This window comes from Rutidosis leptorrhynchoides, chromosome 2, assembly GCF_046630445.1.
Source record: "Rutidosis leptorrhynchoides isolate AG116_Rl617_1_P2 chromosome 2, CSIRO_AGI_Rlap_v1, whole genome shotgun sequence".
Lineage (NCBI taxonomy): Eukaryota > Viridiplantae > Streptophyta > Magnoliopsida > Asterales > Asteraceae > Rutidosis > Rutidosis leptorrhynchoides.
The window spans coordinates 580542233-580569281 of NC_092334.1; the positions used below are offsets into that span (position 1 = coordinate 580542233).

Here is a 27049-nt window from a genome sequence, read left to right on the forward strand (position 1 = left end):
TTTTTGCTAGAACGAGATATGATCGAAATTTGTCAAAAGCAAAGACAATAGCAAGGAGTTCTTTTTCAGTAGTTGTATAGTTCGTTTGTGCTTCTTGTAACGTCTTACTAGCATAATATATAGGTTGAAATCGTTTTTCAATCCTTTGTCCTAAAACGGCTCCCATTGCAAAATCACTTGCATCGCACATTAGTTCAAATGGTAGATTCCAATTTGGTGTTATCATGATTGGTGCATTAGTGAGTTTTTCTTTAAGAATATTAAAAGATTTGATACATTCATCTGAAAAGATGAATGGCGCATCCTTTTCTAGGAGTTTATTCATAGGAGTGGCAATTTTAGAAAAATCTTTTATAAAACGTCGGTAAAAACCGGCATGCCCTAGAAAACTCCTAACTCCTCTAACATTGGTGGGATGTGGAAGTTTAGCAATTACATCTACTTTAGCTCTATCCACTTCAATTCCTTCTTTTGAAATTTTATGTCCAAGAACGATGCCTTCTTTAACCATAAAATGGCATTTCTCCCAATTAAGTACTAGATTTGATTTTTCGCATCTAATTAGCATTCGTTCCAGATTAATTAGACATGATTTAAATGTATCACCGAAGACTGAAAAGTCATCCATGAATACTTCCATGCATTCTTCTATCATGTCGTGAAAAATCGCCATCATACACCTTTGAAAGGTTGCAGGGGCGTTGCAAAGTCCAAATGGCATGCGTTTGTAAGCAAAAGTACCATAAGGGCACGTGAATGTGGTTTTCTCTTGATCCTCGGGTGCTATTGGAATTTGAAAATATCCGGAAAATCCATCTAGAAAACAATAGTAACTATTTCCGGTTAATCTTTCCAACATTTGATCTATGAAAGGTAAGGGAAAGTGATCTTTTCTGGTGGCGTCATTTAATTTTCTATAATCAATACATACACGCCATCCTGTTACAGTCCTAGTAATAATAAGCTCATTTTTCTCATTTGTAATGACAGTCATGCCACCCTTCTTAGGCACGCATTGAACTGGGCTTACCCATGGACTATCAGAAATTGGATATATCAAACCTGCATCTAGCAGTTTAATAATCTCTTTCTTAACTACATCTTGCATATTAGGATTTAGTCTTCGTTGACGTTGCACATACGTTTTATGACCTTCTTCCATAAGAATTTTATGTGTGCAATACGAAGGACTTATTCCTTTAATATCATGAATCTTCCATGCAATGGCTGGTTTATGAGCTTTCAACACAGAAATGAGTTGTGATTTCTCATTTTCAGTAAGAGAAGACGATATTATTACAGGTAATTCAGATTCACCATGTAAATAAGCGTATTCCAAATGGTTTGGAAGTGGCTTTAACTCTAATTTCGGAGGTTCTTCTATTGATGATTTATATCGATATCTGTCTTCTTCTTTTAGCATTTGAATTTCTTCTGTTGTTGGTTCATATCCATTAGCTATAAGTGTAGCTAACATTTCAGATTCATCAATTGGTTCATTTCCTTCTCCTAAAGAACATTCTCCTGTTCCTTGTAATTCTGGAAATTCTTTTAATAATTCTGCATGTGCATCTATAGTTTGAATATAATAACATGTATCATCTGCAGATTGTGGTTGTTGCATTGCTCTATCAACTGAAAAGGTAACACTCTCATCCTCTATACTTAGGGTCAGTTTCTTACCGAACACGTCTATCATTGCTTTAGCCGTGTTTAAGAATGGTCTTCCTAATATGAGAGGAACTTTAGAATCTTCTTCCATGTCCAAAACAACAAAATCTACTGGGAATACTAAAGTACCAACTTTAACTAGCATGTTCTCCATTATCCCTCTAGGATATTTTATTGATCTATCGGCTAGTTGTATGCTTATTCTGGTTGGTTTCAATTCTCCAAGGTCTAGTTTAGCGTATAGTGAATACGGCATTAGATTTATACTAGCACCTAAGTCTGCCAATGCTTCTATTGAACTAAGACTACCCAGAAAACATGGAATTGTGAAACTTCCTGGATCAGATAGTTTTTCTGGTATCTTATTCAATAGCACTGCTGAACAATTTGCATTCATAGTAACAGCCGAGAGTTCTTCCATTTTCTTTCTATTCGTGATCAGATCTTTCAAGAATTTAGCATATCTTGGCATTCCTGAAATTACATCAATGAAAGGAAGATTTACATTTATCTGTTTAAACATATCCAAGAATTTGGATTGCTCGGCTTCAAGTTTTTCTTTCTTCATTTTACTCGGATAAGGAAGTGGTGGTTGGTATGGTTTAACATAAGGTTTATCCTTAGCTGTGTTATCTTCATTAACTTTTTCAACTACCGGTTCTTTTTCCTTATCTTGATCAGGTTGTGGTTCTTGTGGAGTAGGAATAGAATCATCTGAAACTACAGGTATTTCAGGTGGTTTAAGTGTTGTACCACTTCTTGTGGTAATAGCTTTAGCTGTTTCATTCCGGGGGTTAGTATTTGTATCGCTAGGTAAACTTCCCGGTTTTCTTTCACCTATTAACCTTGCTAGGTTACTTACTTCTTGTTCCAGATTTTGAATAGAAGCTTGTTGATTTCTAAATGCTTGAGCATTTTGTTCATTGGTTTGTTTTTGAGATGTGAAAAACTGCGTTTGAGTTTCAACTAGCTTCGTCATCATATCTTCTAAATTCGGCTTTTTATCATCGATTTGTTGTGGTGGTTTGTTTTGAAAATTAGGTCTTTGCTGATTGTAAGTATTATTGGATACTTGTTGATTGCTAGGACCTTGTTGGTTGTTGTATGGAATATTTCGGTTATAATTCTGGTTTTGATTGTAAATCGGTCTTGGCGGTTGATAATTATTCTGATAATTATTTCCAGGCCTTTGGTTTATGTATGAAATATTCTCTCTTTGTTCCATTGTTAATTCAATACTGAGACAATCTTTTGTCAAATGTGGTCCTCCACACTGCTCACAACTAATTCGTATAGCATGAATATCTTTAGTCATCTTTTCCATTCGTCTCTCGAAAGCATCTATCTTTGCGGAAATGGAATCTAAGTCATGGCTAGAATCGGCTCTAGCTGCTTTAGATGATCTAATGATGTCTTTTTCTTGATGCCACTCATGTGAGTGGGAAGCAGTATTATCAATAATTTTGTAAGCATCAGTTTCGGTTTTCTTCATAATAGAGCCACCAGCTGCTATATCTATGTCTTTTCTTGTAGTGATGTCGCATCCTCGGTAGAATATTTGTACTATTTGACAAGTGTCTAAACCATGTTGCGGACATCCTCTTAACAACTTTCCATATCTTGTCCACGCCTCATATAGAGTTTCATTTGGCTTTTGTGTGAACGTAACAATTTCTGCTTGAAGTCTTACGGCTTTAGATGCAGGAAAGAATTGTTTAAGAAATTTATCAATTAAAACATCCCATGTATCAATCGCCCCTTCAGGTAACGATTCCAACCAATCTTTGGCTTCTCCCTTTAAAGTCCAGGGAAATAACATGAGATATATCTGTTCATCCTCCACTTCTCGTATTTTAAATAGTGTGCAGATCCTATTAAAGGTACGTAGATGTTCATTTGGATCTTCCTTCGGTGCACCACTAAATTGGCATTGATTAGTCACCATGTGTAGAATTTGTCCTTTGATTTCATAATCTGGCGCATTAATGTCTGGATGGGTAATTGCGTGACCTTGGCCAGTGCGTTTAGCTCTCATTCGGTCTTCCATACTTAAAGGTTCCAGATTCTCCATAATTGAATTTGTTGAATCGGTATCACTAGATGATTCTGATTTAATAATTCGTTCCTCAACAATCTCTGTTTGAATGATTGGTGGTTCCGGAGGAAAGTTTAATGGTTCAGGATCTATGAACCGTTCCTGAATATTTTCTGGATTCTCAATTGTGAGGTTGGGTTCAAAAAATGGATTATCGGAAATTTGGACTGAAGTACTTGGTCGACTGGATGACGATTCTAAAGAAAAATCAACGGCGGTTATATTTGTTAAACGATGTCTTGATCGAGTTACAGGTGGTGAACGTACAAAAGGTGATGAACGTCTTGCTCGGTGCATTCACAGAATATCCTATTAGTTTTTAAAAGGAAAGAAAAATTATAATAAGTTATCCAATCAATAGACTTTTCTGATTTTGCCCACGTTTCGAATAGCCAAAAGATGCAGCAGAGGGGCAGGATTCGTTTGGTCTCAATATAATTGAGGACTGTTTGGCTCCAATAACCCGGTCCACGTACAAATCCAACTATTACTACGAACCAGAAAATTTTGATGTCTATTAATTTAACCACTCAAAATAAATTTTTGTAATTTTTAGAAATTTAGATAAGAAGTAGAATAAAATTCTAAGTCCTAAAAACTAGAATGGCGAGAAATAAGAGAGAAAAAGATTGCGCGTCGAAAAATGTCGAAAAAAAAAAAAATGGTTGAAAAATAAAAGGTGACGGAAAAATAAAAGAAACTTAAAAAAAAAAACCTTAAAAATACTTAACTAACCTAACCTTATTACTACAACTAACTTAAAATTATAATCGCAAATTGAAATTACTAATTGGAATGATAATTGATACATAGTAAAAGGTCTAAAAATATTAAAGCTTACAGGGAAAAACTAAATCCCAAATGGAAATAACTTAAAAAGAAACTAAAACTTAAAAAGACGTCGCAAAATTCTAAAGCACCTAAATCTTAGTCTAAAGAAAAAGCACTTAAGGAATTTTACGGCAAAGCCTAAAAATATAGGAGTAAAAATAATTATAGCAAAAACTAAGTTTAAAATTAAATATGAGCTAAAAAATACAAATATTACGCTACAACGATTAAAAAGGTACAAAATATAAAAATATACAAAAAGTTGTAAAAAGTACAATTTTTATAAAAATATTATTTTTATATTATTTATTTTATAAAATTACTAATTTTACAATTTTAATAAAACTAATTAAACAAAATACATATATAAAGTAAAAAAAAGTAAAAAAAACTAAAATTAATAATAATAATAATAATAATTAAGTTAAATAATAATAATAATAATTAAAACCCCGTAATTAATGCAACTTTAGGGTTTTGTCCGTGTGTCAGAAACCCTCCGCGAGTCGCGGCAAATAAAGAGGAAAACCCCGCGAGTCGCGGGGTTCAGAAAAACAGTTGACAGGTTTCACTTTTTTACGCGTTTTTCTTTATTTTTTTTTTTTTATTTTCTTTTTTCTGTTTTTAGTTTAAATAAACGATTTTTAATAAAATTTATATTTTTATAAATTAAAATAAAGATAAAGAAACTTATAAAACTTAAATATTTAACAAAATCCTAAAAATACTTATTTTTTTGTTTTTCTTTTTATATTTTTGAATAATTAAAACGTAATTTTTACAAAAACGACTTTTAATAAAAGTAGATAAAAATCTTTTTTTTTTTTTTTTATATTAGCGTTGCGCTTCAGGTTTTTAAGATAGTCCCCGGCAGCGGCGCCAAAAATACTTGATGTCAAAGCAGAGGGGTATAAAATACTATTAAATTTTAGCAGGAAATACTATTAAATACGATACAATTTTACACAAGATATTTATTTATTTATAGAATGGATATACTTAAACCTTGCTACAACACTTATAGGCAGTGTACCTAATCGTACAGTAGTGTAGTTTTTAGTAAGTCCGGTTCGTTCCACAGGGAAATCTTTAAACAAAGCTCAACGCTATATTAGTTTACTTTTATAAAAATACAAATATATATATAAGTAATATTATTATTATAAAGGGGGGGTTTTTTACCGTTTAATGACCGGTTTGTCGATTTTAAAACTTTTAGTCGCAGTTAAAACCTAATGTAAAATATAAAATAAATACAAGACTTTAAATTAAAGCGTAAAGTAAATAACGATAATGAAATTGCGAATAATAAAAATGCGATAAAATTAAATTGCGATAATTAAAAGTACGTTAATTAAAAGTGCGATTAAATAAAATAACAATAAATAAAAGTGCGATAGTTAGAAGTGCAATTAAATATAAAATAAAGGAAATTAAATATGAAATAAAAGAATTATGCTTATTTAAACTTCCGTAATCATGATGTTTGACGTGTTGATTTTAGTTTTATGCCCATGGGTTAATTGTCCTTTGTCCTGGATTATTCAATATGTCCGTCTGGTTTTTGTCCATAACAGTCCATCAGTCATAAATATAAATTGCAAATGTCCTTGTCAAATTATTATTATACCCGAAGATAAATATTCCAACTAATTGGGGATTCGAATTGTAACAAGGTTTTAATACTTTGTTTAATGAATACACCAGGTTATCGACTGCGTGTAAACCAAGGTTTTACTACTTTGTTAACAATTACACCAATTACCCTTGAATGTAATTTCACCCCTGTTTTAATTATTCTAGTGGCTATTAATCCATTCCCGTGTCCGGTTAAATGAACGATTATTCGTACATATAAATACCCCGCCCATCGTGTCCGATCGAGTGTATATGGTAATTTATAGGGACGCCCAATTGTAAATCTTTATATTAACATTAACAAACTTTCATTTAGTTAAACAAATATAAAGCCCATTAATAGCCCATAGTCTAGTTTCCACAAGTGTCGTTCTTTTGTCCAAACCCCAATTATGGTACAAAGCCCAATTACCCAATTTTAGTAATTAGCCCAACATCATGATTACTTCGTTTTAAATAAGCATAATAATAACTTAGCTACGAGACATTAATATAAAAAGGTTGAACATAACTTACAATGATTAAAAATAGCGTAGCGTTACACGGACAGAATTTCGACTTACACCCTTACAACATTCGCTAACATACCCTTATTATTAGAATTATAATTAAAATTAAAATATAAATTATAAATATAAATATATTACGTATATATTGAGAGAGATTGAGAAAATAAGATGTAAAATTCGATCAGAATTCGGTTGGCTTTATAGCCAGAAATGAATTTTGGGGCTCCGCGACTCGCGGCAAAAAGCCCTTCAAACTCCGCGAGTCGCGGAGAGGTATTTTCATTTCACACCCTTGGAGTTTCTGGCTGCCGACGGTTTTAATAATATATATATATAATATATATATAATTAATATAATTAATTATATATTATATTATATTTATATACATAGTTAACTTGTAATTTTTAGTCCGTTGCGTCGAGCGTTAAGAGTTGACTCTGGTCCCGGTTCCGGTTTTTTGAACGTCCTTGCGTATAATTTAATATCTTGTACTTTGCGTTTTGAATCTTGTACTCTTGTGATTTCGAGACGTTTCTTATCAATAATTGGAACCTTTTTGATTGTCTTTTGTTCTTTTGAGCTTTTTGGTCGTTTGCGTCTTCAAATCGTCGAATCTGTCTTTTGTCTTCACCTTTTATTATTTAAACGAATATCACTTGTAAATAGAACAATTGCAACTAAAAGCTTGTCTTTCTTGAGGAATAATGCTATGAAATATATGTTCGTTTTTAGCATTATCAGTTTCATAAAATATTTTTCTAAAATTGCCACTTCTATGAATAAACTGCTAGAAAAGGATGCTCCATTCATCTTTTCAGATGAATGTATCAAATCTTTTAATATTCTTAAAGAGAAACTCACTAATACGCCGATCATGATAACACCAAATTGGAATCTACCATTTGAACTAATGTGCGATGCAAGTGATTTTGCAATGGGAGCCGTTTTAGGACAAAGGATTGAAAAATGATTTCAACCTATATATTATGCTAGTAAGACGTTACAAGGAGCACAAACAAATTATAAAACTACTGAAAAAGAACTCCTTGCTATTGTCTTTGCTTTTGACAAATTTCGATCATATCTCGTTCTAGCAAAAACGGTGGTCTATACCGACCATTCTGCTCTTAGATACCTATTTTCAAAACAAGATGCTAAACCAAGATTAATCCGTTGGATCTTACTCTTACAAGAGTTTGATATTGAAATCCGAGATAAAAGAGGAGCAGAAAATCTCGCCGCTGATCATCTTTCTCGTCTTGAAAATCCCGAATTAGAAGTTCTAAATGAATCGGCCATACAAGACAACTTTCCTGATGAATATCTATTGAAGATAGATTATAATGAAATACCATGGTTTGCAGACTATGCAAACTACTTAGTATGTGGATTCCTTGAAAAAGGATTATCGTACCAAAAACGAAAGAAATTCTTCAGTGATATAAAACACTATTTTTGAGAAGATCCACATCTGTTTAAAAGTTGTCCCGATGGAATAATACGCCGATGTGTATTTGGAGATGAAGCTAGTAAAATTTTAAACCATTGTCACACAGGACCAACAGGAGGGCACTATGGGCCTCAACTAACAGCAAGAAAAGTTTATGATGCTGGATTCTATTGGCCTACAATTTACAAAGACGCACACCTTCTTTGCAAATCCTGTGATGCATGTCAAAGGGCTGAAAAAATAAGTCAACGTGATGAAATGCCACAAAATGTCATCCAAGTATGTGAAGTATTTGACATTTGGGGTATTGACTTTATGGGTCCATTTCCAAAATCTCATAATAATCTCTACATTCTCGTTGCCATTGATTATGTATCTAAATGGGCGAAAGCACAAGCTCTTCCAACTAATGATGCACGAGTTGTAGTCAACTTTTTAAAATGTCTTTTTGCAAGGTTTGGAACACCGAAAGCTTTAATAAGTGATCGTGGAACTCATTTCTGTAATAATCAACTTGAGAAAGTTCTTAAAAGATATGGAGTAACTCATAAAATCTCCACTGCATATCATCCGCAAACAAGTGGACAAGTTGAAAATACCAACCGAGCTTTAAAACGTATTCTAGAGAAAACCGTAGGATCAAATCCGAAGGAATGGTCCATTAAATTGGAGGATGCACTCTGGGCTTTTAGAACAGCCTACAAAACTCCAATTGGAACCACACCTTTTAGACTTGTCTATGGAAAAGCATGTCATCTTCCAGTAGAAATTGAACACAAAGCATTTTGGGCTTTGAAGACATGTAATCTTGATATACATGAAGCTGGACGTCTACGATTAAGTCAACTAAACGAATTAGAAGAATTAAGACATGAAGCATACGAAAATTCGTTAATCTATAAAGAAAGAACGAAGAAATGGCATGATAAAAGAATCAGAAGTTTAAAAGAATTTAAAGAAGGAGACAGAGTTCTTCTTTTCAATTCACGATTCAAGCTATTTCCTGGAAAATTGAAATCAAGATGGTCTGGACCATTCATAGTCAAAAGAGTTTTACCATACGGAACAGTAGAATTAATAAATTCAAATGGGATTGAATTTAAAGTTAATGGTCACAGAGTTAAACACTACATAGATAGTCCAATGGAAGTCGACAATGAAGTTAATCACAATTTCGATACCACAGCTAACTAAGTGTGGGGAGAATCAAGTCTTTAAAGGATAATATGTATTTCTGTTAGAGTTAGATTGTCTGTTTTCGTGTAGTTCTCGAAAATGGAACCCGAATGGTCTTTCCCTAGCAGACCCTAAAGAACTAGTCTTCTCCCCCCATTCTGAATTTTTATTTTTTTTAGGAAATGAAGACTGCCTGTGAACTAAACCATGGTCTAATGCTACACGCTTTGATCACTAAATGTAATAATGACACACTATCGAGTGAAATAGTATCAGTAATCAGAGAAAGATTGGACGGAGTAAGAAAAGAATCCAGATGCGAAGATAATAAGTTACAATTTGGTAAAGGAAAATCAAAATCCGCAGCGAAAAGAAGAGCACGACACCTAGAAAGATGTCACAAATGCGGAAAATGGTCACATGGAGGTAAATGTTCAAATAATCAAACCTATTCAAATACCGAATTTGTTATTTTATGCAGAGACGGACCGTTCATATGTTTAGAAGAAAAAACACTAAATTCTTGAGGTTACGCCTATGTAGCCATGGAAAACCAATTAAACCGACTATCTTATGAATGGGATAGATCATATAACTAAGAATACTATCTCACAGGTAAGTCTGTACAATTTTTATTTTTATTTTTAACCTTTTGATAATAAACGCTAATTTGTTCGCTATAAAGTATTAAATTGGTATTGAATAAAATTAGGTTTGGCGACCGAAATTATTGATATCATTCAAAAATTTATTACATCACTGCGAAATTTAACGTTTATTCATAAGGTATAAATATCTTTAATCAATCAACCCAAAATATTTCAAAAATTCGTCATGAGTTAAATTAGGTCTTGGAACCGAAATTACTTTACTGAAAAGAGGGGCGCATATTTTTGATAATATTTGATTGATTAAAGTGGGATAAAAAGCCAAAAAGATTTTTAATTTTATTTTTACCATGTTTTTAAAATTAATATATAAATCTTAAATTAATATTGTAAACTTTGTAAAAACAATATATTTAAAATTGTAAATATTTGAAAAATATAATATAAGTTTGGTGTGATTTTATAATATGAATTTTTAAATTAAGTTTGGTGTGAATTTTTAATTTTTAAAATAAGAATTTTTATTTTTATGCATTTTAAATTGTAAGTTTGGTGCGAATTTTTAATATTAATTTTGAATTTTATATTTAAGTTGTGTGAATTTAAAAACAAAAATTTACTTTATTTCGCTAAGTTAAAAATATGATTTTTAAAATTCGTCGTAAGTTGAAGACTAGGTCTTTGAACCGAAATTGCTTTACCCGAGGGAGGGACGAGAACTTTTATTATCATTATTTTTAATCTTATTGAATTAAAGTATGCCAAAAACATTAAAAAAAAAACCCAAAAATTTTAGCTTTTAAAACAATCGCTACAAAAAGACAAATTTTAAAATATTGTGGAAGGACGGACTAGGACATCGATCCGAAATGACCTCGTCCTAAATAACAAGGAAACAAAATTTTAAAATTAATTACTTAATTGTTTTAATTAGTATAAGATATATATAAAAAAAAAATACAAACTCCGCGACTCGCGGAGTTTGAAGGGTCAAACACCGCGACTCGCGGAGGGACCAAAACCCAGGAAAAAAATAAAAATGTAATCAGCTCAGTCCACACTTCCCCATCCACAAAAACTGCAAAAATACTGCGAAAAAACCCGAAAAGACCTCCCAAATTCACAATTTTTCACCGTTAATCATCTGATCTTTTACTAAAATCATGTTAAGAAGGATGCTATCAAGGAATTACTCAAGAAAAACGGTAAATTTCTACACCTAAACACCATTTAATCCGAAAATTGGTGTTCTTGAGCAATTTTTTCCCCAATTCGATTTTGATGCTTTTTAGTGTAATTATGCTTAAATTGCTTATGTATTATACTTGTATAACCTAGATTGATGCTATTTAATATGATTAGAAGCCTTAAACTTCAAATTTTGAGTAATCTAGGGTTTGTGTTCTTGAGCAAATTTGGGGCTTTTTGATATAAACAGGTTATGACCGATTTTTGTCATGAATTGTTGCTAAATTAAGTAGTGTAACATGTTTAGGTAGTTAAATGATCCAAACTTTGAGCCTAAACATGATTTTGAGAATTAAAGTGGACTTTTTCAAATCTAAAATTCATGAACTTGATTTTTGAGAGATAATGCCAATTGAGACTTGTTTAATTGCTAGTAATGATTATTTTGACATGTTATTTGAGTTGAATGCTTATGAACTTGGCGAACATTTTCGTATATGCTTATTTGAAAAAGTGTAGATTTGATAAAATTATGAAAATGAGCATAAGTTTGATATAAATTGGACATGTCATTGTAATTATTTTGATTAATGATTTTGCTGACACTAATGCATATTTGGATGCACAAAAATTGTGTTTGATGTGTTTTACAGACTGAAAGGGGTGAATCTTCATGCCAAGCTCGCAATGCTCCTGCTGAGAATGCGGAACAACAGGAGGTGGATAACTACTACAAACAAGATATACCTCATCCAGTCATGACATTTTCTGATATGCACTTGGAAGATTTGCACCTGAACCTGAGATTTGACAGACTTTGGATAGATTATTCAAAATACCAAAGGGGTTTGCATACTCTTCATTCTAAAGCTGTTGAAGTACCTAGGGTCATAGAATGGGGACCATTAGAAGCTGTAGAATTGGCCGGGCCAATAAGGGAATTACTTGCACAGAGGTATGGTAATTCTACTTTTAACAATTGGGTACGGTTATTCAACATGCGTAGACCTGTATATAAAGTATGGTGTGAAGAATTGTTGTGTAGTATAGAATTAAATGACCGGGTAGCTAGTTTAACCGATCGATCTTTTATTAGATTTTTGTTAGGAGGTTCGATGCGCCACATGTCTTTACTAGACATGGCTCAGGCTTTACGTATATATACGCCTGAGGAGTTAGCATCTGCCGATTGTAGAGGGTTGATATTGAACGGTAGGAAGATAAACGAAAATTTTGATACGCATGGTGTATGGACTCAAATGACTAGCCATCACCGATTTAAAGGGGGAAATTACTCTTATTTGGATATAGATAGAGCTGAATTAAGAGTAATTCATAGGTTTTAGCCAATTCGATTACACAACGAGGTAAGAATAAGGAAAAGATAAATAAACAGGATTTGTTTTACCACATATGTATTCGAGACCCACAAAGCGCTGTAAGTATACCTTATTGTGTGGGTTATTATTTATCAGCTATGGTTAGGGGGATGAGACCGCATAGCATAATAGGAGGTGGTATATTTATTACTTTGATTGCTGAAAATCTCGGTGTGGATATAAGTCGGGGGGATTACTAATCGAAGAACCAGAACCCCGAGATACAATAGGTTTAAATGTATACCATGGTGCGAAAGTTTTGAAGAGGCGAAATAACGCCGCAGTACGATATAATGGTAGACATCCACAGGTTGAGAGAAACCAACATCAAGGTAATGTAGGAGGGGGAAATGAAATGGCAGAAATGCAAAGGTTTATAGCTTCACAAGAGTATGAAAATGCTAGACATAGAGCATTTGAATATTGACAAGTTCATCAAAACCAAATCATAGCTTATTGCCAACATATAGGTAGAAACTATATTCCTACTCCATCGCCCATATTCCCTCCCTGGTCTATAGAGTTCCAACCACCGTATCCTACGTATAACCCAGCCGAAGCATTTTATAGCACATATGGTTATGCATGGAACCCCTTCTGGTATCAGTATCATCCCTAGTCTACTTAGTTTTTTTTATTTTATTATTTGTAATGTTGATACATTTAATACTTATGTTGGATTTGTAATAGTTTTATTATTTTCTAAATTTTATTATTAGATTTTAATAATTTTTGAATGTGGGGTAATATACCAAACTTCAAAAATATGTATATATGTTTGCAGTTTATCTTATGTACACAACAGGGTAAAACAACGCATTTTCAAAGACTGGCATTAAGTTCAGCAAAAGCAACTAATTTTGACGACAAGATGCAAAATATATGTGAAATAACAACAAGACGGAATGAACAAATGATATGCACCATTTATCATTCAGCAAGCAAACACAAATATGTTTGAAAACTTTGGTAAAATTTAATCATTTTCACACAAATCACCCTCAATAATTTAAATTGTTACTGATTTCTTGCAAATGAGGGCATTGCAAGATCTTAAGTGTGGGAAGGGGTTAAATTCTTTCGGATTTTAAAATTTTTACTTTATACACTTGGTTACCATTAGAAATACTAGTAAAGTAGTAGTTGTATTAGAATCTAGTGCTCTCTGATAATAAAGAACAGCCCTAGTCTTATATACTGACTACCCAATTCTAGTAAAATTTTTAAAATTTTTCAACTAAATGAACTCAAAATCATGTTTATACATATTTATGAACGATAAAACTAGGTGTTAACACCAAAATTATTGTTACCACGGAAAGGACATAAATTGAGAAACAAACCAAAATGTTAAAATTCATGGAATAGAGGACAATAAAAAGGAAAATAAAAGCCAAGTGTGGGAAAATTCTCCAAGTTATTCAAAACATATGTCACATATTTTTTGTACAAATAACTGAAAATACTTTTGCTTTGGACTAAACTAAAAAGTTTTACCTGATTTACTGTAAGAAAGATGCACGATGAATCAATTCCATCATTAAAAGTAAGTTAAGTCTTCCGAAAAAGAAACGCACTTCTTGATTTAGGTCAGGAAGTTGTCGTCCAGACCAGCTGTAGGTTGACGAAAAATCTAGAAAAGTCATCACTAAAATCAGCAGGAAATCCACGGACCTCAGTAGCAAACAGGGTCGCCATGTGGTCAGACTTATCCTAACCATGAGAGGATCTGTCTCGTAAAATGGGGAGGGCGCCGTGCAAATTAGCTGGATAAGACTAATGAATCAGATCCCCAAAAAGGATAATCTCCTTAAAAGATCAAAAATCAGCTTTTAAGCCTGATATTACTCAATCCTTGAGATTGACCTTAAAGATTGAGAATTACAAACTCATGGAATTCAATGATATCTAAACTCAAGCCTGAACGAGAAAATATTTTGATCAAAATTACAAACCGATTTGTTTTCTAAAAACCCATTTTCAATGCGTTCATTACCATTGAACGTAAAATCCTAGGAATTCACCTGGAATTCATTAGGTCACCTGAACCAAATCGGGTGTCAATCGTAAGAACGGTGGTTGCATAGCATGGTCAAAGACAGGACTTTATGCCAGACCGAAAAACCATAGGGTGAGCTTTACTATTGCTCCTACAAAGGATAGTAATTGCATCCGACACGTTATAAACCATAATTAAAAGCATGTCAAGGGACATTGCCTTAACAGTTGCTTATTCAACGCTTTCCTTTACAACCGGACGGTAGTTTACCGAAAGGTAATATACGGGACAAGTAAACTGGACGTGTTGCTTTCCTAATACAAGGTTCGCAAGTGGGTGACACAAAACCATAAGTTTTGAGCTAAAATTTTCAAATATGAAACCCACCAAACCCACAAAAATAATTTGCAAACACCGGTGAAGGGTTATTCCGGAAAACTTATCTAGGGTAAAAAACTAGATTTAATTTTCAAAAGATCAAATGTTTTCATAAAGATCCAGTTTCCTTAATGGATCTAAATTTTTATAGTCATGTGGGACTGTAAACCATATCATTACTACCATTGTTTATACCGCCGTATAGAAATCACTGATGTACAAAGTGTGAAGAATAAAGAAGTGATTCTAGTATTTCAAGATGATATTGCTTGAGGACAAGCAACGCTCAAGTGTGGGAATATTTGATAATGCTAAAAACGAACATATATTTCATAGCATTATTCCTCAAGAAAGACAAGCTTTTAGTTGCAATTGTTCTATTTAAAAGTGATATTCGTTTAAATAATAAAAGGTGAAGACAAAAGACAGATTCGTTTAAATTATATTAATTATATATATATTATATTTATAAAATAAATCGTCGGCAAATAAAGAGCCAAATGTGGGTGAGCTGTAAAAACGATCTCCGCGACTCGCGGAGTTTGAAGAAGAAAAGGGCCGCGAGTCGCGGAGCCCCAAATGTTGAAACTGCCTATAAAGCTCGCGCATTCTCATCGTAAAAAAATATTGATGTCGTACGAGGTGTATATAAAATAGTTATTAATTTTAGCAGGAAAAACTATTAAATACGATACAATTTTACACAAGATATTTATTTATTTATAGAATGGATATACTTAAACCTTGCTACAACACTTATAGGCAGTGTACCTAATCGTACAGTAGTGTAGTTTTTAGTAAGTCCGGTTCGTTCCACAGGGAAATCTTTAAACAAAGCTCAACGCTATATTAGTTTACTTTTATAAAAATACAAACGTAAGTAATATTATTATTATAAAGGGGGGTTTTTACCGTTTAATGACCGGTTTGTCGATTTTAAAACTTTAGTCGCAGTTAAAACCTAATGTAAAATATAAAATAAATACAAGACTTAAATTAAAGCGTAAAGTAAATAACGATAATGAAATTGCGAATAATAAAAGTGCGATAAACTTGCGATAATTAAAAAGTACGATAATTAAAAGTGCGATTAAATAACAATAAATAAAAGTGCGATAATTAGAAGTGCAATTAAATATAAAATAAAGGAAATTAAATATGAAATAAAAGAATTATGCTTATTTAAACTTCCGTAATCATGATGTTTGACGTGTTGATTTTAGTTTTATGCCCATGGGTTAATTGTCCTTTGTCCTGGATTATTTAATATGTCCGTCTGGTTTTTGTCCATAACAGTCCATCAGTCATAAATATAAAGTGCGAGTGTCCTCATCAAATTATTATTATACCCGAAGTTAAATATTCCAACTAATTGGGGATTCGAATTGTAACAAGGTTTTAATACTTTGTTTAATGAATACACCAGGTTATCGACTGTGTGTAAACCAAGGTTTTACTACTTTGTTAACAATTACACCAATTACCCTTGAATGTAATTTCACCCCTGTTTTAATTATTCTAGTGGCTATTAATCCATTCCCGTGTCCGGTTAAATGAACGATTATTCGTACATATAAATACCCCGCCCATCGTGTCCGATCGAGTGTATATGGTAATTTATAGGGACGCCCAATTGTAAATCTTTATATTAACATTAACAAACTTTCATTTAGTTAAACAAATATAAAGCCCATTAATAGCCCATAGTCTAATTTCCACAAGTGTCGTTCTTTTGTCCAAACCCCAATTATGGTACAAAGCCCAATTATCCAATTTTAGTAATTAGCCCAACATCATGATTACTTCGTTTTAAATAAGCATAATAATAACTTAGCTACGAGACATTAATGTAAAAAGGTTGAACATAACTTACAATGATTAAAAATAGCGTAGCGTTACACGGACAGAATTTCGACTTACACCCTTACAACATTCGCTAACATACCCTTATTATTAGAATTATAATTAAAATTAAAATTAAAATATAAATTATATATATATATATATATCGTATATATGAGAGAAGAGAGAAATAGAATATGAAATTTTGATCAGAATTCGGTTTGCTTTATAGCCAGAGTTGAAATTTGGGGCTCCGCGACTCGCGGTGAAAACCTCTTCAAACTCCGCGAGTCGCGGAGGTTAATTTTACAGCTCAGTCCTTGGAGTTTTCTCTGCCGACGGTTTTTTTATTTATAAATATAATATATATATAATTAATATAATTAATTATATATTATATTATATTTATATACATAGTTAACTTGTAATTTTTAGTCCGTTGCGTCGAGCGTTAAGAGTTGACTCTGGTCCCGGTTCCGGATTTTCGAACGTCCTTGCGTACAATTTTATATTTTGTACTTTGCGTTTTGAATCTTGTACTCTTGTAATTTCGAGACGTTTCTTATCAATAATTGGAACCTTTTTGATTGTCTTTTGTACTTTTGAGCTTTTTGGTCGTTTGCGTCTTCAATTCGTCGAATCTGTCTTTTGTCTTCACCTTTTATTATTTAAACGAATATCTCTTGTAAATAGAACAATTGCAACTAAAAGCTTGTCTTTCTTGAGGAATAATGCTATGAAATATATGTTCATTTTTAGCATTATCAAATATTCCCACACTTGAGCGTTGCTTGTTCTCAAGCAATATTGTCTTGAAATACTAGAATCACTTCTTTATTCTTCACACTTTGTACATCAGTGATTTCTATACGGCGGTATAAACAATGGTAGTAACGATATGGTTTACAGTCCCACATGACTATAAAAATTTAGATCCATTAAGGAAATTGGATCTTTATGAAAACATTTGATCTTTTGAAAATTAAATCTAGTTTTTACCCTAGATAAGTTTTCCGGGATAACCCTTTACCGGTGTTTGCAAAATATTTTTGTGGGTTTGGTGGGTTTCAGATTTGAAAATTTTAGCTCAAAACTTGCGGTTTTGTGTCACCCACTTGCTAACCTTGTATTTGGAAAGCAACACGTCCAGTTTACTTGTCCCGTATATTACCTTTCGGCAAACTACCGTCCGGTTGTAAAGGAAAGCGTTGAACAAGCAACTGTTAAGGCAATGTCCCGTGACATGCTTTTGATTATGGTCTATAACGTGTCGGACGCAATTACTATCCTTGGTAGGAGCAATAGTAAAGCTCATCCTTATAATTTTTCTGTCTGGCACAAGGTCCTGTCTTTGACCATGTTATGCAACCACCGTTCTTACGGTTGACACCCGATTTAGTTCAGGTGACCTAATGAATTCCAGGTGAATTCCTAGGACTTTACGTTCAATGGTAATGAACGCATTGAAAATAGGGTTTTCAGAAAACAAATCGGTTTGTAATTTTGATCAAAATATTTTCTCGTTTAAGCTCGAGTTTAGATATCATCGAATTCCATGAGTTTGTAATTCTCAATCTTTAAGGTCAATCTCTAGGATTGAGTAATATCAGTCTTAAAAGCTGATTTTTAATCTTTAAGGAGATTATCCTTTCTGGGGATCTGATTCATTAGTCTTATCCAGCTAATTTGCATGGTGCCCCCCCATTATACGAGATAAATCCTTCTCATGGTTAGGATAAATCTGACCACATGGCGACCCTGTTTAATGCTGAGGTCCGTGGATTTCCTGCTGATTTTAGTGATGACTTTTCTAGATTTTGTGTCAACCTACAGCTGGTCTGGACGACAACTTCATGACCTAAATCAAGAAGCGCGTGTCTTTTTCGGAAGACTTTACTTCCTTTTAATGATGGAATTGATTTATCGTGTAGATCCATCTCTTCTTTTCTTTCATCGGGTAAAACAGTTTAGTTTAGTCCAAAGCAAAAGTATTTTCAGTTATTTGTTACAGATATATGTGACATATGTTTAAAATAACTTGGTAAATTTTCCCACACTTGGCTTTTATTTTCCTTTTTATCGTCCTCTATTCCATTTTAAATGAATTTTGACATTGTAGTTTGTTTCTTAATTTATGTCCTTTCCGAGGTAACAATAATTTCGGTGTTAAAACCTAGTTTTATCGTTCATAAATATGTATAAACATGATTTGAATTCATTTAATTGAAAAATTTTACTAGAATTGGGTAGTCAGTATATAAGACTAGGGCTGTTCTTTTTTATCAGAGAGCACTAGATTCTAATACAACTACTGCTTTACTAGTATTTTTAATGGTAACCAAGTGTATAAAGTAAAAATTTTTAAAATCTGAAAGAATTTAACCCCTTCCCACACTTAAGATCTTGCAATGCCCTCATTTGCAAGAAATCAGTAACAATTTAAATTATTGAGGGTGATTTGTGTGAAAATGATTAAATTTTTACCAAAGTTTCCAAATATATTGGCGTTTGTTTGCTGAATGATAAATGGTGCACATCATTTGTTCATTCCGTCTTGTTGTTATTTCACATATATTTTGCATCTTGTCGTCAAAATTAGTTGCTTTTGCTGAACTTAATGCCAGTCTTTGAAAATGCGTTGTTTTACCCTGTTGTGTACATAAGATAAACTGCAAACATATATACATATTTTTGAAGTTTGGTATATTACCCCACATTCAAAAATTATTAAAATCTAAGAATAAAAGTTAGATAATTATAAAAATGATTACAATATTAACAAAAGTATTAAACGTATCAATAATTACAAATTACAAAATAAAAAAAAATAATAAGTAAACTAAGGATGATATTGGTACCAATAGGGGTTCCAGTCATAACCATAAGTGCTATAGAATGCTTCGGCAGGGTCATACGTAGGATATGGTGGCTGCATCTCTATAGACCAAGGAGGGAAGATGGGTTTCGGTGTAGGAATATAGTTTCTACCTATATGTTGGCAATGAGCTATGATCTAGTTCTGATGTACTTGCCAATCTTCAAATGCTCTCTGTCTAGCATTTTCGTATTCCTGAGAAGCTATAAACCTATGCATTTCTTGCATCTCATTCCCCCCTCCTACATTACCTTGTTGCTGGTTTCTCTCCACCTGTGGATGTCTACCATGGTATCGTACTGCGGCGTTATTTCGCCTCTTCAAAACTTTCGCACCATGGTATACATTTAAACCTATAGTATCGCGGGGTTCCGGCTCTTCTAGTAATAATCCCCCCTGACTTATATCCACACCGAGATATTCACCAATCAAAGTAATAAAAATACCACCTCCTATTATGCTATGTGGTCGCATCCCCCGAACCATAGCTGATAAATAATAACCCACACAATATGGTATACTTACAGCGCTTTGTGGGTCTCGAATACACATATGGTAAAACAAATCCTGTTCATTTACTTTTTCTTTGTTCTTACCCCTTTGTGTAATCGAATTAGCTAAAAACCTATGTATCACTCTTAATTCGGATCTATCTATATCCAAATAAGAGTAATTTCCCCCTTTGAAACGGTGATGGCTTGTCATTTGACTCCACACACCGTGTGTATCAAAATTCTCATCTATCTTTCTACCGTTTAGTATCAATCCTCTACAATCGGAAGACGCTAACTCCTCAGGCGTATATATACGTAAAGCCTGAGCCATGTCCATTAAAGACATGTGGCGCATCGAACCGCCTAACAAAAATCTAATAAAAGAACGATCGGTTAAACTAGCTACCCGATCATTCAACTCTATACTACATAACAACTCTTCACACCATACTTTATATACAGGTCTGCGTATGGTGAATAAACATATCCAGTCATTAAAAGAAGAATTACCATACCTCTGTACAAGTAATTCCCTAATTGGCCCGGCCAATTCTACAGCTTCTAAGGGTCCCCATTCTATGACCCTTGGTACCTCAACAACCTTGGAATGAAGAGTATGCAAACCCCGTTGATATTTTGGATAATCTATCCAAAGTCTGTCAAATCTCAGGTTCGGGTGCAACTCTTCCAAGTGCATATCGGAAAAGGTCATGACTGGATGAGGTACATCCTGCTTGTAGTAGTTATCCACCTCCTGTTGTTCCAAATTCTCAGCAGGAGCATTGCGGGCTTGGGATGAAGATTCACCCCTTTCATTCTGCAAAACACATCAAACACAATTTTTGTGCATCCAAATATGCATTAGTGTCAGCAAAATCATCAATCAAAATAATTACAATGACATTATCAATTTATATCAAACTTAAGCTTATTTTCACATTTTTATCAAATCTACACTTTTTCAAATAAGCATATACGAAAATTTTCGCCAAGTTCATAAGCATTCAACTCAAATAACATGTCAAAATAATCATTACTAGCAATTAAACAAGTCTCAAATGGCATTATCTTTCAAAATCAAGTTCATGAATTTTAGACTTGAAAAAGTCCACTTTAATTCTCAAAATCATGTTTAGGCTCAAAGTTTGGATCATTTAACTACCTAGACATGTTACACTACTCAATTTAGCAACAATTCATGACAAAAATCGGCCATAACCTGTTTATATCAAAAAGCCCCAAATTTGCTCAAGAACACAAACCCTAGATTACTCAAAATTTGAAGTTTAAGGCTTCTAATCATGTTAAACAGCATCAATCTAGGTTATACAAGCATAATACATAAACAATTTAAGCTTAATTACACTAAAAAGCATCAAAATCAAATTGGGAAAAAATAGCTCAAGAACACCAAATTTCGAATTAAATGGTGTTTAGGTGTAGAAATTTACCGTTTTTCTTGAGTAATTCTTAGATAGCATCCTTCTCAACATGATTTTAGCAAAAAATTTGGTGATTAACGGTTAAAAATTGGGATTTTTGGGGGTGTTTTTCGGGTTTTTCGCAGTTATTTTCGAGCTGTATTTTTCTGTTTTGTGTGTGGGGGAGTGAAACTGATCAGTTCTTGCGTTATATTTTTTTTCTGTAAATTGGTCCCTCCGCGAGTCGCGGAGGTTTTTCACTTCAAACTCCGCGAGTCGCGGAGTTTGCTCTTTTTTTTTTTTTTTTTTTTTTTATAATCATTAACTTATTAAAACAATTAAGTAATTAATTTTAAAATTTTGTTTCCCTTGTTATTTAGGATGAGGTCGTTTCGGATTGATGTCCTAGTCCGTCCCTCGACAAAATTTTAAAATTTGTCTTTTTGTAGCGATTGTTTTAAAAGCTAAGATTTTTAAGTTTTTTTTTTTTTTTTTTTTTTTTTAATGTTTTTGGCATACTCTAATTCAATAAGATTAAAAATAATGATAATAAAAGTTCTCGTCCCTCCCTCGGGTAAAGCAATTTCGGTTCAAAGACCTAGTCTTCAACTTACGACGAATTTTAAAAATCATATTCTTAACTTAATTAGATAAAGTAAATTTTTGTTTTTAAATTCACACAACTTAAATATAAAATTCAAAATTAATATTAAAAATTCACACCAAACTTAAAATTTGAAATGCATAAAATTAAAAATTAATATTTTAAAAATTAAAAATTCACACCAAACTTAATTTAAAAATTTATAAATTCATATCAAACTTATATTAATTTTTCAAATATTTACAATTTTAAATATATTGTTTTTACAAAGTTTACAATATTAATTTAAGATTTAAATATTAATTTTAAAAACATGGTAAAAATAAAAAAAATCTTTTTGTCTTTTTATCCCACTTTAATCAATCAAATATTATCAAAAATATGCGCCCCTCTTTTCGGTAAAGTAATTTCGGTTCCAAGACCTAATTTAACTCATGACGAATTTTTGAAATATTTTGGGTTGATTGATTAAAGATATTTATACCTTAAGAATAAACGTTAAATTTCGCAGTGATGTAATAAATTTTTGAATGATATCAATAATTTCGGTCGCCAAACCTAATTTTACAATACCAATTTAATACTTTTTAGCGAACAAATTAGCGTTTATTATCAAAAGGTTAAAAATAAAAAAATAAAAACTGTACAGACATACCTGTGAAATAGATTTTTTAGTTATATGATCTATTCCATTCATAAGATAGTCGGTTTAATTGATTTTCCATGGCTACATAGGCGTAACCTCGAGCATTCAGTGTCTTTTCTTCTAAACATATGAACGGTCCGTCTCTGCATAAAGTAACAAATTCGGTATTTGAATAGGTTTGATTATTTGAACATTTACCTCCATGTGACCATTTTCCGCATTTGTGACATCGTTCTAGGTGTCGTGCTCTTCTTTTCGCTGCGGATTTTGATTTTCCTTTACCAAATTGTAACTTATTATCTTCGCATCTGGATTCTTTTCTAACTCCGTCCATTCTTTCTCTGATTACTGATACTAATTCGCTCGGTAGTATGTCATTATTACGTTTAGTGATCAAAGCGTGTAGCATTAGACCATGGTTTAGTTCACAGGCAGTCTTCATTTCGTAAAAACCTAAAAAAAAATAAAAATTCAGAATGGGGGGAGAAGACTAGTTCTTTAGGGTCTGCTAGGGAAAGACCATTCGGGTTCCATTTTCGAGAACTACACGAAAACAGACAATCTAACTCTAACAGAAATACATATTATCCTTTAAAGACTTGATTCTCCCCACACTTAGTTAGCTGTGGTGTCAAAATTGTGATTAACTTCGTTGTCGACTTCCATCGGACCATGTATGTAATGTTTAACTCTGTGACCATTAACTTTAAATTCTATCCCATTTGAATTTATTAATTCTATCGTTCCGTATGGGAAAAATCTTTTGACTATGAATGGTCCAGACCATCTTGATTTCAATTTTCCAGGAAATAGCTTGAATCGTGAATTGAAAAGAAGAACTCTGTCTCCTTCTTTAAATTCTTTTGAACTTCTGATTCTTTTATCATGCCATTTCTTCGTTCTTTCTTTATAGATTAACGAATTTTCGTATGCTTCATGTCTTAATTCTTCTAATTCATTTAGTTGACTTAATCGTAGACGTCCGGCTTCATGTAAATCAAGATTACATGTCTTCAAAGCCCAAAATGCTTTGTGTTCAATTTCTAGTGGAAGATGACATGCTTTTCCATAAACAAGTCTAAAAGGTGTGGTTCCAATTGGAGTTTTGTAGGCTGTTCTAAAAGCCCAGAGTGCATCCTCCAATTTAATGGACCATTCCTTCGGATTTGATCCTACGGTTTTCTCTAGAATACGTTTTAAAGCTCGGTTGGTATTTTCAACTTGTCCACTTGTTTGTGGATGATATGCGGTGGAGATTTTATGAGTTACTCCATATCTTTTAAGAACTTTCTCAAGTTGATTATTACAGAAATGAGTTCCCCGATCACTTATTAAAGCTTTCGGTGTTCCAAACCTTGCAAAAAGATGTTTTAAAAAGTTGACTACAACTCGTGCATCGTTAGTTGGGAGAGCTTGTGCTTCCGCCCATTTAGATACATAATCAATGGCTACGAGTATATATAGATTATTATTAGATTTTGGAAATGGACCCATAAAGTCAATACCCCAAATGTCAAATACTTCACATACTTGGATGACATTTTGTGGCATTTCATCACGTTGACTTATTTTTCCGGCCCTTTGACATGCATCACAGGATTTGCAAAGAAGGTGTGCGTCTTTGTAAATTGTAGGCCAATAGAATCCAGCTTCATAAACTTTTCTTGCTGTTAGTTGAGGCCCATAATGCCCTCCTGTTGGTCCTGTGTGACAATGGTTTAAAATTTTACTAGCTTCATCTCCAAATACACATCGGCATATTATTCCATTGGGACAACTTTTAAACAGATGTGGATCTTCCCAGAAATAGTGTTTTATATCACTGAAGAATTTCTTTCGTCTTTGGTACGATAATCCTTTTTCAAGGAATCCACAAACTAAGTAGTTTGCATAGTCTGCAAACCATGGGATTTCTTTATAATCTATCTTCAATAGATATTCATCAGGAAAGTTGTCTTGTATGGTCGATTCATTTAGAACTTCTAATTCGGGATTTTCAAGACGAGAAAGATGATCAGCGGCGAGATTTTCTGCTCCTCTTTTATCTCGGATTTCAATATCAAACTCTTGTAAGAGTAAGATCCAACGGATTAATCTTGGTTTAGCATCTTGTTTTGAAAATAGGTATCTAAGAGCAGAATGGTCGGTATAGACCACCGTTTTTGCTAGAACGAGATATGATCGAAATTTGTCAAAAGCAAAGACAATAGCAAGGAGTTCTTTTTCAGTAGTTGTATAGTTCGTTTGTGCTCCTTGTAATGTCTTACTAGCATAATATATAGGTTGAAATCGTTTTTCAATCCTTTGTCCTAAAACGGCTCCCATTGCAAAATCACTTGCATCGCACATTAGTTCAAATGGTAGATTCCAATTTGGTGTTATCATGATCGGTGCATTAGTGAGTTTTTCTTTAAGAATATTAAAAGATTTGATACACTCATCTGAAAAGATGAATGGCGCATCCTTTTCTAGGAGTTTATTCATAGGAGTGGCAATTTTAGAAAAATCTTTTATGAAACGTCGGTAAAAACCGGCATGCCCTAGAAAACTCCTAACTCCTCTAACATTGGTGGGATGTGGAAGTTTAGCAATTACATCTACTTTAGCTCTATCCACTTCAATTCCTTCTTTTGAAATTTTATGTCCAAGAACGATGCCTTCTTTAACCATGAAATGACATTTCTCCCAATTAAGTACTAGATTTGATTTTTCGCATCTAATTAGCATTCGTTCCAGATTAACTAGACATGATTTAAATGTATCACCGAAGACTGAAAAGTCATCCATGAATACTTCCATGCATTCTTCTATCATGTCGTGAAAAATCGCCATCATACACCTTTGAAAGGTTGCAGGGGCGTTACAAAGTCCAAATGGCATGCGTTTGTAAGCAAAAGTACCATAAGGGCACGTGAATGTGGTTTTCTCTTGGTCCTCGGGTGCTATTGGAATTTGAAAATATCCGGAAAATCCATCTAGAAAACAATAGTAACTATTTCCGGCTAATCTTTCCAACATTTGATCTATGAAAGGTAAGGGAAAGTGATCTTTTCTGGTGGCGTCATTTAATTTTCTATAATCAATACATACACGCCATCCTGTTACAGTCCTAGTAGGAATAAGCTCATTTTTCTCATTTGTAATGACAGTCATGCCACCCTTCTTAGGCACGCATTGAACTGGGCTTACCCATGGACTATCAGAAATTGGATATATCAAACCTGCATCTAGCAGTTTAATAATCTCTTTCTTAACTACATCTTGCATATTAGGATTTAGTCTTCGTTGGCGTTGCACATACGTTTTATGACCTTCTTCCATAAGGATTTTATGTGTGCAATACGAAGGACTTATTCCTTTAATATCATGAATCTTCCATGCAATGGCTGGTTTATGAGCTTTCAACACAGAAATGAGTTGTGATTTCTCATTTTCAGTAAGAGAAGACGATATTATTACAGGTAATTCAGATTCACCATGTAAATAAGCGTATTCCAAATGGTTTGGAAGTGGCTTTAACTCTAATTTCGGAGGTTCTTCTATCGATGATTTATATCGATATCTGTCTTCTTCTTTTAGCATTTGAATTTCTTCTGTTGTTGGTTCATATCCATTAGCTATAAGTGTAGCTAAAATTTCAGCTTCATCAATTGGTTCATTACCTTCTCCTAAAGAACATTCTCCTGTTCCTTGTAATTCTGGAAATTCTTCTAATAATTCTGCATGTGCATCTATAGTTTGAATATAATAACATGTATCATCTGCAGATTGTGGTTGTTGCATTGCTCTATCAACTGAAAAGGTAACACTCTCATCCTCTATACTTAGGGTCAATTTCTTACCGAACACTTCTATCATTGCTTTAGCCGTGTTTAAGAATGGTCTTCCTAATATGAGAGGAACTTGAGAATCTTCTTCCATGTCCAAAACAACAAAATCTACTGGAAATACTAAAGTACCAACTTTAACTAGCATGTTCTCCATTATCCCTCTAGGATATTTTATTGATCTATCGGCTAGTTGTATGCTTATTCTGGTTGGTTTCAATTCTCCAAGGTCTAGTTTAGCGTATAGTGAATACGGCATTAAATTTATACTAGCACCTAAGTCTGCCAATGCTTTTATTAAACTAAGACTACCCAGAAAACATGGAATTGTGAAACTTCCTGGATCAGATAGTTTTTCTGGTATCTTATTCAACAGCACTGCTGAACAATTAGCATTCATAGTAACAGCCGAGAGTT

The 27049-nt window shown here is 33.1% G+C and overlaps 1 pseudogene; it reads right to left on the minus strand.

Annotated features, from left to right (window-relative positions):
- The window catches only part of LOC139889853 (uncharacterized), a 192379-nt pseudogene extending 168080 nt beyond the window's left edge, over window positions 1-24299 (minus strand).
- Window positions 24300-27049: the final 2750 nt, after the last annotated feature.